Genomic DNA, 14,718 nt, shown 5'->3' on the forward strand with positions numbered 1-14,718 from the left:
CCTCAAATTCACTAGCATGCAATGTTACAGATGTGGGTGCTGACACACTGTCGCCTTTATGTGTGATGAAAAACGCTTCTGATAGTTCGCGAGCTAATCTATCTTTACTTCTGCTTAGGATTTTTATTTTCTCAAGCCGTGGTTCACAGTTTCTGCAAGCGCTGCAATGGGCGGGTAGATTTCTGGAAACGACGCTGACTCATCGCCTAGCGACCGTTCATGTTCCTTGGCGCGCTGGTTGATGCAGCGCCCAGTCTGACCTACGTAAACCTTGCCACATGAAAGGGGATCTCGTAGACCACACCCGTGGCACACCGCACATACGGTTTGGCGTGTTTCGTTCCACAGCTAAAACCACAATCTAAAAAGGGTTGGCAACAAGTCTGCAGCAGCAACCAGGTGATTCCCGGCTGCACTTCCCCAGAAAAAGCTGCTTGTTGGAGTGCCTTCCGCCGGCCACCCCTGCTTCGGAAAATGGAATGTGCTTGGCACTGTCGATATCGGCGCGCTCGGGCAAAACGCAGCGCCGCGGGTCGCAATCTTGGCGCTCTGGCAACCGGTCACTTGTTCCAATCCTTTCCCGTTGATACTGCACGTCGATGCAGTTTACGCGCCCAGACACACCGTGTTTTCGCATTCAAAGCCCACAAGGAAGCTTAATTCATTTAAATTTATGGCATAATTAGCACATTACAGTTAAAAAAACAACTAATGTCACCCATGCTCTATTTAATTTGTCTTTTGGATTCATTTGTCTGTGTCTAACGAAGAAACGAGCGACTCGAAAAAAGTTCCTTCTTTTCCTTCTTTCGTTCTTTGGCTGTAAGCGTGTTTCGATCACGTGTACCATTTCCCCCGTTGTTCGCCTAATCGTTTAAAGTGCGGTCTCATCGTCCAAAACAATATGTACCCTTATTGCGCCGGTAACCAACTCGTAAACGTCGGCGTAACTGAGCGCGGTTTCACGCGCGATCATTTTTCGATCCAGGAAAGGGCGATATCGTCGATGTCGTGGCCGTTATCGAAACGCTGACGTAACTCGAACCATCGAACGTGATCAACAAGATACGAATGACCGACCGTTGCCCGTGGTCGGCGGTAGCGCGACCGTCGGTACAGCGCAGTTTGCAAGGCACCGCAGCGTAGCTGCGTGATTTAAGATCGTCGCTGTTAGTGATTGCTCGTTCGACAACGCTGCGAAGGAACGCCGAAAGACCAACGTCTGGTGGCTGTTCTTCTGCAGTTCTGCCTGGAACGGAGCGCCTTTGTACGATCGTCGGCAGCAACGTGTAATTGGACCTGACCACCCGACGTGAAGGAATCTGGAGGTGAGCGGGGACGCGGTTGTCTTTGGACCTTCTGACGGACGTCGTTCGAACGGTTTCTTCGAACGACATGACGTGCATTTGCTTTACGCTTGAGAACTTTAAAAAAAAAACGGGAGAGGCTGTTTCGGAATGCTGGATTTGTAGGGTATCTTGCTTATCTCTTTGCGACACGGCGTCCTCGTTTGGAGACGCGACTTACTTTTGCCTTACGCGACTTCTGTGCACTGTCGGCAGGAAGACCACGAACACTGAGCAAACGATATATTAGACGTTTTTGTTACCAAACGTTCCCTTACATAATTTCTGGGTGAAATATTTTGCTACACACGATCGCTTTGGTGAAATCAGTACCGTGTTTGAGTGTTAGACCTGGGGGCTTTCGGCAGGAATATTGAAATATTTTTTAAAACTTTTTAGGAATGCTCGCCGCCAGTAGATAACTATCGTAAGTAATTTGAGTGTGTCGTTGAATTTTCGTTATGAATAAGTATGTGATGGACTGACTGTACAGTATTTCCAATTGTTCACGCTGCTATTTCAATCAATCGTTAAAATATAAACCAATTTATTCTAACACTTTCACTTGCTCTAAATTGTGTGTACAGAACATTGGCATCAAATTATGTTCATCCATTTATGGACAGTCGATCTTAATTCGTGTCGCAAAGGGCTATTTCTGTTTAGAGCGTGGGATTGACTGTCCTGCTGAACGAAGTGGGCATTCTGGGGTGTATATTTAACCCGTAGTTCTTAAACCAATACCCACCGCGTTCTTTTAGCGTCTCTGGTGTTGCACTACTAAGCACGGGTGGGGCCCTGGGCTGTATTGCCGGCCACGGCGGCCGCATTTATACAACGAGGAAATGCAAAAAAAGAACATAGATTTCGTCTTGCGTTAAAAAACTTGCGGTGGTCAAAAATTATCTCGGAGTCCACCACTACGGCGGGCCTCACAATCATGTCATTTCGAAATGTAAAACTCGATAATGTTAAATGATTCTTTTATAAATAACATATTTCGGTGGCGGCGTCGTACGTTAAAAACCCGGCACTGACGACCGTACATTAGCACGCTAGTAATGAATAAGCTAGGAAGGAATGCACGAAGAAGCTTCGTGATTTGCCAGGACAGTACCGCGGCTTCATCGAATCTTCGCGGTTACCATTCTTCGTTCTTATGTAAGTAATCATCCATTGCTATTGCTTGCAGACATGAGCGCGTCTAGCGAGGAACACGCCGATCAAGAAGTACCGTCGTCGGCCACTGGTGGTGCGGACGGCGCTTGTGATAGTGTGACGTCATCGGCCACGACTGGGACAGAGTCTTGCACGAAGTCTCCTGCAGTGTCTGCGGCACATTCGAGCGTGAGACATCCTACATGCGTTGTCAATGCCTCTTCACTGTAATTTAGCTAGTTGGTGATTTCACTGACTACCGTGAGGTAGAAGTAGTAGAAAACTTTATTTTTGGTCGCTTTGCTTCTGTGGTCCCAGAGAGGGCAGCCGTCACTCCAGGTACCCATTTGCTACCGCTATCCGACTTGCCCGCTTACTCCGTCTTAGATGGTCGTTCACGTCCAGGGCTGTGCTGGAAAGAGCGGGTTCCCACTGGGAGGGGTGTGGATTGGGTATTCTAAGTAGGCTGGATGGTTTGGGGCATTCCTACGTGGGATGGTACAAGCTTAGGTGTCCTCCGCAGAAAGGACATCGGTCAGGATACTGGGTTGGGAAAAAAAAATGCGGCATGCGCTGGGCTGAGCGGACTGTGGTCGCGGTGCCGCAGTATAACCTTTTGCATCTTATATGCGTAAAAACCGTTCCTCTATACGTGACTTAAGCGGCTAAAATTGTGCGAAGCATAAAAACACCAATAAACGAAAATACATTTCGGCTCTAACGTTACCTTGTTAGACCCGGTGTTTACACGCGTGGGCAGCAGCTCTCAGCATCCCTAAACCAGATATGATAGCCTGAGAATGTCGTGGCGTAATGTGAAGCTGCATGCAGTTGACGCCATCTGTAAAGCCCCTTAATTTGCTGCACCTGACTATCAAAGATAACGGTTAGTGTTAAGCGCACTGCAGCATCGTCACTGACTGCAAAAAATTGTTTCAAATTCTACGCAGACCACCACATGAGCCCCAATCTAAGACGAATGTGCAGGCGAGGAATGGCGATGCAACGTAAAAGCAGTGTTGGTGCTGTGGAGTGGCTGGCGACTGCTGGTGTGACACCGAGTATAGGACAGTCAATGGCACCTGCTATGTCTTGACTATCGAGCTCGTATTTTCTAATTGTCTTGGGTAGCGGCTTTTGTATTGACTTTATCAATCATTTCGGCACCAAAACAAAATAACATGGTATTTCACTCGAAAGCGAAAGCCATCTTCTTTGACTTCTTTTTCATCTGAGTCAATTCCATCGATCCGTCTCCTTGCCCCTGAAGTTTTCTGCACCTCACGCGGGGCTGCTCTGCTCCCGGAATCGGACCACGTTTGACCGAGCGACGACATCATATGATGGCGTCGTCATTTGACGTAATGTTGCGGGAAGTCATAGTGACGTCATGATGACGCCACAGATGGCATCGTCGTGACATCATCTGTGATCGCGTGACTTTTTTGACCGTTCGGTGGTGACCCCACCGACGCTGACGTACACATTTCGCGTTATGTGAGGGATCTAAGGCCTTTGCCTAAACAGTAAAAATGCGAGAAACTCAATGACTCATCGTCGTCTTCTCCTCTCTAAAAGCGCCTCCTCTTCACTATAGCACTTCATGTTCTAGAGCGCCAGTTGATTGCAAGTTCCTGGGGCCTTTTTGTTACCTTGGGAAAATACCGTGTAACCATACAGCAACTGAAATTTGGGCGAGTTTGTAAGTGTTCATACCTGAACAAGGAGCGGAATGACACAATGACACAAGAAGGAACAAGAAGACCCGACGAGCAATCGTCTGTTTTTTTTTTGTTTTTTCTTGTGTTGTTGTCTTGTTGCGATGCTTGTTCAACCATTTAACCACCTTGGTGCACGAGTGGCCTCTTTGGTTTTACCTCGCACTTCGGCCAACATTAAACTCCGGCGTTTCCTCACGCGTACCATCCACCTGGTCGTTATGTCTAGATATTTTATGAAGCCGCTACAGAGTGACCGCAACATTTCCCACTTCCATACAAATACGCCTACAACGGCTGCTAGGTAGTGGGTTAACGTGCACGTAGCATACAAATCTTCCCTCGTTCTCAAAACTTATCGTCCATACCGCATAAATGAACGCATCGTTCACCTCACCGTTACCAACATGTTGCCCCAGCTGCCTTGTGGAAACACTTGCAACGTCCATCATCGCGCGAAACAGAGGTGCATTCCTCCCCGACTGCGAAATGTAATGCCACTGAAGCAACTTCGAGGCAGATTGTAAAGTATGCCGTTCAGCTAGTTCTCATCGAATGCACGGGGTGAGAACTGCAGCGTACAGGGAGCAAATAGCAGCTTTGCCAATAATGTCAGTTAATTCTATATGATGTAGGTGCGTTGCCCTCGAATGCCGGAGACACTACTCGAAATGATTAGTCCAGGGGATACTTTTACCCTCCATAGGGTAGGTATGGGTGCCTATATTTTCGTCTTACGCGATAAAACAAGGATATTTCTTTGTGAGCTTTACTGAGACTCGCCAGACTTGCATGTGATGCAAGTAAAAATTATTTTCTTTCAGCATATTGCAGTGCTTCTATCGCTATACTCTGCTCGACAAATAAAAGAAAATCACAGCTTGCTTTGATAAAACCAGAGTTTGTGAAACCATAGGTGCTACTTACTTTCTTTAGGCCATGCATCAGGACGACCGGAATAAGGCCATGGCCCTTGCTGCGTGTGTGTATGTGAATGTTGCTACTTTCGGTTGCGTTTCATTGTTACATACTCTACAGCAATCAAATTATAACGTTTATATTTAAAGCAGTGACCCCCACAATGCAGAGTCCAATTAGTAACAACTTCAGAGTTTAAAACGAACTCGTAAATGTTTTGAAGCGTTGGTAGGAGCTGAATTCCACGACTTTCTTTCTAAATACACGAGAACGTGGAAAATTTTACGGTGCATTGACAGCCGAAAATATAGTAAATTCTTGCGTTTCAGAGAAAGCGTTGAAACCAACAGACATCTCCAAGAAAATAAAAAATCATGAAAATTGAACACAGCCGAATTTCAGGGAACACAAAGTGTACAACTTAGCAACAGAACAAACTATCCACTTTATTGAAGTGCACTTTTTGAGATATCTAAAGCGCATAATCACAGCAAACCCGCCATCCAGTGCTGGGCAGTATCGAAGATACTTGTATCTTAGATACTATCTTAGATACTCTTTGGGTATCTTGTATCTGTATCGCGATAAGTCTCGCAAAACAAGTATCTGTATCTGTATTTCCCATACATTCGATGATGTATCGTGTATCTTAAGATACAAGATACTGCTATCGCGACACAACCGTGCGGAACAATAATCGCTGGCCGAACTCCGCTCTTCAAGCTGGTACTGGCGCCACTAAGCTATCTGAATAAAACTAAAGGCAGTGATGAAATTTTATCTTTCCGCCAGTGCCCTCCAGTGAGGGCAGAAGATGAGGTCTGCGCGTCCCTATTGGTGGAGCAGAGTCACGTGGCAGCGCTCCCGCAGTCCCGACAGAAACAAGCGTGCGGACGTCTATACCCAGCCCACGTACCTTTTGTTTTCTCGATTTCTTTTCTTTTTAGTAGCGCCAGTGCCGCGACACTTGCTCTTAACCACTGTTCCTGCGCCGCGTACTCCAATGCGTGCGGCGTCTATTGCGCAAATTATGATGTTGCTTTAGTGTTGTTATTGAAGATTATCTTGCGTCTTGCTTCGTAACGGAAATCTGATGCGTGCAAGGATGGTGTTGCTTGGCGTCTGGTTGCTTTTACACATAAGTGATTTTGAAGGATCTCGTGGATGTAAGTTTTGACTTGCATGCAGTGAATTAACTTATATGCAAATCAGATTCTAAGAACTTTACCACCACTGGTACTGATGCTCGATATAATAGAGCAAGCGTTTACCTAACAGAAGATACCTTGGCCTGCCGTATCTTTTCTTTCTGCTATTATATTAAAAGAATTTATGAAAACATATTTTAAATGCTAGCACAAGTGCTTTCTTAGGTGTCCTTTTGCATCCCATACATTACCTAGGTCTGTGTACTATTTTTTTACGGTCTGGCACTGCAGTATGTCTTTTGTAACTGGCTACCTAAATACGATGTATGCTTTATTCTTTTGACTGTCTAATACTGTTTACATATTTGCACGTTGCCAAGGCGATTTTGAAAACAGATATATAATTATGTGGGCACGCCTTGAGTGTGCAGTACAAAACACCCTGCATACCGCTCAGTAAAATAGCGAAATTGAGTTTGCGTTATAACAATGCAAATGATTAGGAGCCATCTTAAATATGTTAGGAAGGGGGCTCGAGAAGCGTTGTTATACCGAATGATCTGTTTTTTCTGATTAGCATCCTAACGAGCCGTTTCAGGAAGCGGCTCGAACAAGATGCGGCTTCAGAGAAGCGGCTTGAACAAGATGACAGCTAACGCTGCCAATTAAAGGGAAGCCTTTCCCATGTCTCATGTATAGGTCATATCTGAAAGTAATTTGGAGTCAGGATTCGAGAAACATACCGTCTGAAATATCGAGTTTTTGTTAATAATGATAATCTCGGGGGTTTAACGTCCCAAAACCACGTTACGATTACGAGGGACGCTGTAGCGGGGTGCTCCGGAAAGTTCGACTATCTAGTGTTCTTTAGCGTGCATCCACATCGCGCAGTACACGAGCCTCTAGCATTTCGCCTCCGTCGAAATGCGACTACCGTGGCCGGGATCAAACAGAGTTTGTGTGCCATGGTTATGTTTCAACACATGGTGACCACATGTCCTCACGAAAAGAATGCTTGAGACCAGTCATGTCTGTGTAGCTCACAAACATACTTATTTAGAAAATAAAAACAAATGGGACGAAGACGGTCATGTGTGCCGGCCGGGCCGTTAGCGAATGGTCTCAATCCCCGTATACACCATGAGTCCCCCCCCCCCCAAAAAAAAAGAAAGGATATGTCGCTACCAGCGATGTTGCAGCTGTACACCTGTCCGGGTATACGGTATTGTGCAAACTGTCTTTTACGCACAAGGTAAAAGTCCACACCGGTATTTGCGCCATCGTGCGAACGCTTCTTATTGACGTTATTCTGATTATATGGCAACCCGCTATGGCTGGTCGGCAAGCTGCGCAGCGACTCCCATCAAATGCAAAAATGACAAGCAAGAACCGCTGTCAGCGAAGTGTATAGAGTTGTCCTGTGAAGAAGGTAAAACAAACCCCAATAAGTTGTTTTGGAAGGAAACGAATGTAGTTTGAGCAAGGAGGGCAGAACTTCTGAGATACTAACAGACATCTCATTCAAATGAAAGAACATAGGTCACAGTTCAGAAATTTTCAAGCAGACATTTTCGTATATATGCGTTTGCTGCTACATAATATGGATCTATAATAACAAATTTGCGAATGTACCGAAGTATCTTAAGATACAATTGCCAAGTATCGTATCGGATACAATTATTGGGGCAGTATCTTGTATCTGTATCTCAAATACTTCTTGCTTGAGTATCTTGTATCGTATCGCGATACAATTTCAAAGTATCTTTGCCCAGCCCTGCCGCCATCGTAGCTTATCGACTAAGATCTAGCGCTGCCAACTTGAGGATGCGGGCTCGAACGCATCGCGACATTTGAAATCTCCATAATAGTTGAATACAGCATTGGAAGTAATTATAATCACTCCTGTGAACTGGACGGTGAACTTCGATCTCAGTTGCGCGCCCGGCTTGTGCCCGGACACCTGCTGCAATGATCCGTCGCCGACTCCGCCTTGATTGTAAGTTTTGCCTCTGACTAAATCATTAGCCGCGCATGCTTCGTGATGCGCGAAGCGTCACGTGACTAGATTGCGGCTCTCAATGGCGCGTTACATGCGGCGAGCAAAGGGTCGGATCTCGGGAACCTCCGCAAGGCTTACATCGCGAGAGTTGAATGTGGATACAGTGGGGCAGCGCGATGTGCTGCACAAAGATACACGAAAAAGACGAAGACGAGCAAGCTCCTGTCCTTATGTGTGTCTTCACGTTGCCCTACCTTAACAATATGGAACACCAACAGGTCCAAGTCCCTACTCCTTAATTTATTAACGGCAAAGCTGTTTAGCAAGTCATTCCTTGTCCAACGAACCAAAAATCTACCATCATAAACGGGTATGTGCCACAGAAAATGGGTAAATCCCACTACTCTCCACTGGTCCACTAAAAATAAATAAGGCATCAGTTAGCCCAACAACAAATGGCGGCGAAGCGACGGCGGCGAGCCGAAGACCCCGAGTACGTACAACGAGATAATGCTAGGTTACGGGAAAGGCAACGGCGGCTGCGAGAAGACCCCGAAGCGATGGAAGGCCTACGCCAACGACGACGTGCCCGTAGATCTATGAGAGGTGCGAACGTTTGGTTTCAGCGCGAGTTTCTGTCTCTGGAGTTTGGACATCCGTGTCGCGTCTGTGACTGTCTGTGGTTTACGTCGAACCTCTCTGCGCTGAGAATCAACGTAGAAACAACCTAGCATCACCTAGCTAAAGCCTAGCAACGACCTAGAAGCAACCTAGAAACGACCCTCATCACCTAGCTAAGGCCTAGAAACAACCAGATTAGTCTTTAGAGTCGTCTCGCTGTTTCAAGACGTGCGCGGCTTAGTGCAAGCTTCGCTGATTTTTTGTATTTGCGAATACATACAGGTACGATCCACGTAGGAGTATTATGTGAGGCGGACTAGCCAGAACGTTTAGCAAGAACACAAAATAAATTCAAGAATCAGGTGTTACCCGATGGCAATACACAGGGTGTCCCAGCAATCTCCATCCAGTTTAAAAATATGTCCATTCGCCGTGCCCAAGTGAATGTTGACGGATATTTTATAGAGTAAGTCATAAAACATTTGTTTTCCGATCAATTGCGTAATTAGACATTTTCAATTAACTAACTTTTGACGCAGCGAAGCTTGGTACGATACTCTAATGAGAAAGTTGTGGATCGGTTTGCAAAACGTCCGATTACACAGTTTTTACCTTTATATATTCTAGGTATTGGTGTTTTTCTGCTTACTACAGATGCCCGCGAAATACAAAAAAAAAAAGAAAGAAACCACGTGACATGCCCGCTTGCACGCCCATGCGCGCCGTGATCGCAGTGCTCTCTAACGTTCAGCGTGCAAGCGACCATAGCGTTTGGCCGGGTGTACTGCCTTGACAGGGCAGCGACGATAGTGGTGGCTGTGCGATGACGCATGTTTTGCTAGCGACAACACAAGCGATAACCGCTGCGTCTGCTTATCGCTGCCATGAATCGTCGCGAGTGAAGCATATCGTTTTACGCGAAACATTAGCAGCACTGCGATCCCGGCGCGCAAGCGGGCATCTAACGCGGTGTTTTTTTTTTTCTCGCGGGCATCTGCAGTAAGCAGAAAAATGGCAATACCTAATAGATATAACGTTAAAAACTGTCTAATCGAACGTTTTGCAAACCGATCTCCAGCTTTCTAATTGGATTTTTTTGGCCAGCTTCGTTGCCTCAATAGTTAGTTAATCAAAAGTGCCTGATTAGGCAATTATTAGAAATATAGTGTGACTCACTCCATGAAATAGTCTTTAACATACATTTGGTCACTTCGCCATAGTGCGTCGACATATTTAAACCTCTGGCTAGAGATAGCTAGGGCACATTGTATAAGACATGTGGTACAATATAGGCGTAGCATTTTAATAATAAAATATTCAATGTGCAATATACCCATTTCAATGAGCTTACATTATATTATTATTTAAAGGGACACTAAAGAGAAACAATGAATTGGTTTAGATTATTAAAGTGTGCTCGGAGAACTCTTGTGTAGTTTATTTCACCACCATAGGTTTATTATTAGAGGAGAAAACAAAGTTCAAAGTTTCATTTTTAAATTTCGCGTCGAACTTTGTAGTTCGTGACGTAAAAGGTTTCAAAGAGCATTTAACGTATTTTGGCGCCACTGGCTCGACGAAATTTCCACAAACTCGTTATGTCAAGTCTCTGGCCCCCTCAGTGGACAATGTACTTCGATTTAACCGATTAGGAACTACGTAGGCCCAAGCAGGCGCCGTCAAAAATATGTGACGTCACGGCAAATGGTGCGGGAATTCCAAGGTGGCGTCGCCACCTGTATTTTCTTTTTGCGCGTTTTCTCGCTTATTAAGCGTCTTCTCGCAGCAAGCGTGGTGTTTTTGGTATCGTGGAAGACTACTTTACTAATGCGAGAAAAATCGTTTGCTCTCTAGTGTCCCTTTAATGTATAAATACGAGTGATCGTTTGGTTAACAAAAACAGTCATAGACAGTTAGCATCGTTGTCCACTCTTATATCATTGTCCCTTGTTGAACATGGACGACGATGGAAGACAGTGTCAGATGCTGTTCAACACATGCGCTTTAAACATAAGATTATGCACAGTCAACTACCTCAATCAGCCACCCTGGTAAGTAAAGCATGCTACTCATGTACACTCCTTCACGCAGCGTGGATCGACGAGGTCTTGGACCAGAGGGAGGACACGGCGGACGCGGCCGCACCGAAGGAAGCGGGCTACCAGCAGCAGCGCGGAGGACGCGGGTGCCACAAACGCGGGCCAGGAAAAGCCACAGAAGCAAGAACGCCGTGATGACGCACCCACCAGCAACCGCGTCAGTATCGTGCAGAGGGCTCTGTCAGGTAGGAGCTTGTCTGGTCTTCAAAAAAAAAAAAACTAAACAACTTATCTGAACAAGTCAAGAGTTGTACATTCGCAGGTATACTACGTAAGAAATCCGTCTGTCTGTCTGTCTGTCTGTCTGTCTGTCTGTCTGTCTGTCTGTCTGTCTGTCTGTCTGTCTATCTATCTCTATCTATCTATCTATCTATCTATCTATCTATCTATCTATCTATCTATCTATCTATCTATCTATCTATCTATCTATCTATCTATCTATCTATCTATCTATCTGTCTATCTATCTATCTATCTATCTATCTATCTATCTATCTATCTATCTATCTATCTATCTATCTATCTATCTATCTATCTATCTATCTATCTATCTATCTATCTATCTATCTATCTATCTATCTATCTATCTATCTATCTATCTATCTATCTATCTCTATCTATCTATCTATCTATCTATCTATCTATCTATCTATCTATCTCTATCTATCTATCTATCTATCTATCTATCTATCTATCTACGTCTGCTGTCTGTCGTCTGTCTGTCTGTCTGTCTGTCTGTCTGTCTGTCTGCTCGTCTGTCTGTCTGTCTGTCTGTCTGTCTGTCTCTGTCTGTCTGTCTGTCTGTCTGTCTGTCTGTCTGTCTGTCTGTCTGTCTGTCTGTCTGTCTGTCTGTCTGTCTGTCTGTCGTCTGTCTGTCTGTCTGTCTGTCTGTCTGTCTGGCTGTCTGTCGTCTGCTCTGTCTGTCTGTCTGTCTGTCTGTCTGTCTGTCTGTCTGTCTGTCTGTCTGTCTGTCTGTCTGTCTGTCTCTGCCTGTCTGTCTGTCTTAACCAGTGGACAAAGGGGACGTTTCTTGCTCACGGATGCTAGCATAACGAAGTCGCGTTTGCTTTTGCTGCGTAGGCGGCGTAGTTGCTGAGCGAACATACAAAATGGCCGCTACTACCTATGTAATTTTCAGTATAAAGTAAAGACAAGTCTAGCCTTTAGGAAGCCTATCGTATTGTTTACTGTACTTAGGCTACGCAATGCGCTGTGTGGACAGTCTTGCGATATTGTTTGGGCAATGTGCCACGTTCCCAGAAGTATCTTTCACGATCTGGTGACACGCTCTTCCTTTGTTTCGTAAGTAGCTCCCTATCATAGGACGCTGCCTGCCATCCTTCTCGGCTATTCATTTATGTATAGGCTCCTTGTATTACTGTGACTTTATACAGGGTATTTCTGCGAACTCGGGAGAAGTTTGCCAAAGCTGCAAGCCTTTTACGAAAATGCAGACACTTAGTACTTTTTGTTGTCCTCTCGAAAAAGTCGAGTTATTTTTAATGCGATAGTCATTTGATTACAGTAATTAATCAGCCAACTTTTACTGTTTCCTTACACACAATATATTTAATGAAGTTGTAGATCCGGCCTAATATTTGTGGTACAAATATTACCTTTCTGTTATAATAACAACTGGGATTTGTATTCTGCCGGGTGTTGTAAGAAAATGCTCGTAATTAAAGAAATGCCGCATGGCTAGGCACATGTGCAGAATGATATTACCCTTCACAAGCATGCTACCGACAAATGATAATTGCTAATTGCCTAACACCAGTTCACAACATATTCTGAGTTGTGAAACAGTGCTGCGAACAATGCTAATGTTGAGTGCATTCCGTAATTAACGATCCCTCTGCTTCGTATGAATTTATCTCACCAAACCACTTCAGTCACTGATAAGTGCAAGCACTGAGGGGCGAGAGGGACCCTCGACGACATAATGTGAGAGCGCGGTAGCTTGCAAGGAGATAAAGCTTATATAAATGATAAAAAAAAGGCCTGGGAAGCCCTGATGCGGAGCGAGGACCCTGCTTCACAGCAACAAGCCATCCGCCTGGCGAAGGTGCCAGCCCCTGTCACCGAGTCCTGTGTGCCAGGGACGGGGAGTAGGGGGCCTCCTTATCTGGTGGAACAATGAAATTATCGTCATCATCATCATCATCATCGTCAATCGCTGAAAATACACGCGTTTGTCCAACGTGAACTATGCACTGTTTACTCTCAGAGCCCGACTCGTTGACGCCAGTGGAAGTCGATCGACTTGTGCGCGTAGTCTTCTGGAAAGCCATCCATGACGACGACACTGCTGGGCCGGCGGCGAGGTTCTGCGCCAGCGTCATCACGGTGAGCCATTAGCATTCAAGGATGCACCTTACACTTATTTTAAAACGAAACTCTTTGTTAATTCCCATGCAAGAACATCTGCGTAACCAGTCGTTAGGTGTGTAGCGACACCGCCATCACAACTACCATAACAATTCGTATCCGTCAATAGACCGGTGATCTGCACCGTATCTCTTGTCTTCAGGATAAAGGAGAGCTGAGCTACTTGGCAAGTATTCCTCCTAAAAGACAGTCCATGCAAAGACGGACTCAAGAAAGAAGTCAAGACATCACAAACGCCGCCGCAAGCGTCTTGTCCTCATCCTGAATGGAGTGTCATAAGCAGTCTTTGTATGGGCTTACTTCCCAATAACTTTAACCTTAACCGTCACTCACTCCCCTCAGCATGTCTCTCACTCAAACTCGCCTCGGCTAAATTGAAAAATTGTCAGGTCTGCTAGAATATCTATGGCAGAGAAAAACTCGCAGGGTCCTTTATGCAATCAACTAAGACGACTCGAAGGCGAAAGCCACCTTCTTCTTCTCAGTCGATCTATTTATCTTGCGCCGCCACCCTCCGGAAGCTTTCTGCACATTCCATGGTTTTAACTGCCTGCAGGATCAGAGGCTTTGCAAGTTTTCTGCACCTGACATCTTTTTGCACTGCCCCCGGGATCGGTCCTCCTTTGACAAAGCGACGATGCTATGTGATGGCATCAACACGTGACGTCAGTCATAATAACGTCTAATTAAGTCACAAATTTTGGTGATCTGTGACGTCATTACGGCGTCCTGTGGTGACGTCATCCCGTGATGATGATTTTTTGCATCACTCGTGTGGACGCAGCGGACGGGGGAAGCCGACGCCGCCGACGCCACCGACGGTCACTTTCTGCGTTTGATGAGGCATCTAAGGCTTTCGCCTTAATAACCGAATAAGGGCGGATGTGTGCACAGGGGCATCGGTGAGCCTACAAGTTTTTTTGCGGGTGGCTTTGGAGTCCGTCGAATTGAAAAGAATTCTCTTTATCGAGGCACCCGTCCTTTTTTCGTCAGTATCCCAGCCGCTGTTTTCAGCCGCTGTGGTCGAATCTCTTCCTGAAAGTACTTTCAGTCAAAGTTTGGAGGTCATCACGCAAGACCGTTAAGTTCTAAACCCTTGAGCGATCCATGAAAAGATATGACGAATAAGTATTCCAGTTGCTTAGAATAAATGAATCTAATATGAAATGAACACATCCTAACCTGCTGTTCAGTGTTTGCACCATCACGTCGGCTCTACAGTTCCTGAGAGAGCAGGATGGAGAAAATGAAGACGGGGAGTCATGACTTAAAAGGACTTCTTGAGTGCCTAGTTCATGCACAATGATAAAATGTTACTGAGCGC

At 45.5% G+C, this 14,718-nt stretch overlaps 1 long non-coding RNA gene across 1 annotated transcript; it reads left to right on the top strand.

Annotated features, from left to right (window-relative positions):
• The first annotated feature begins 2,680 nt into the window (after nucleotides 1-2,680).
• On the top strand, nucleotides 2,681-13,348 carry LOC119405665 (uncharacterized). Its single transcript, XR_007417553.1, has 3 exons — nucleotides 2,681-2,693; nucleotides 11,000-11,192; nucleotides 13,234-13,348. It is a non-coding gene; the product is annotated as an uncharacterized LOC119405665 (long non-coding RNA).
• The last annotated feature ends 1,370 nt before the right edge of the window (nucleotides 13,349-14,718 follow it).

This window comes from Rhipicephalus sanguineus, chromosome 9, assembly GCF_013339695.2.
Source record: "Rhipicephalus sanguineus isolate Rsan-2018 chromosome 9, BIME_Rsan_1.4, whole genome shotgun sequence".
Taxonomy (NCBI): domain Eukaryota; kingdom Metazoa; phylum Arthropoda; class Arachnida; order Ixodida; family Ixodidae; genus Rhipicephalus; species Rhipicephalus sanguineus.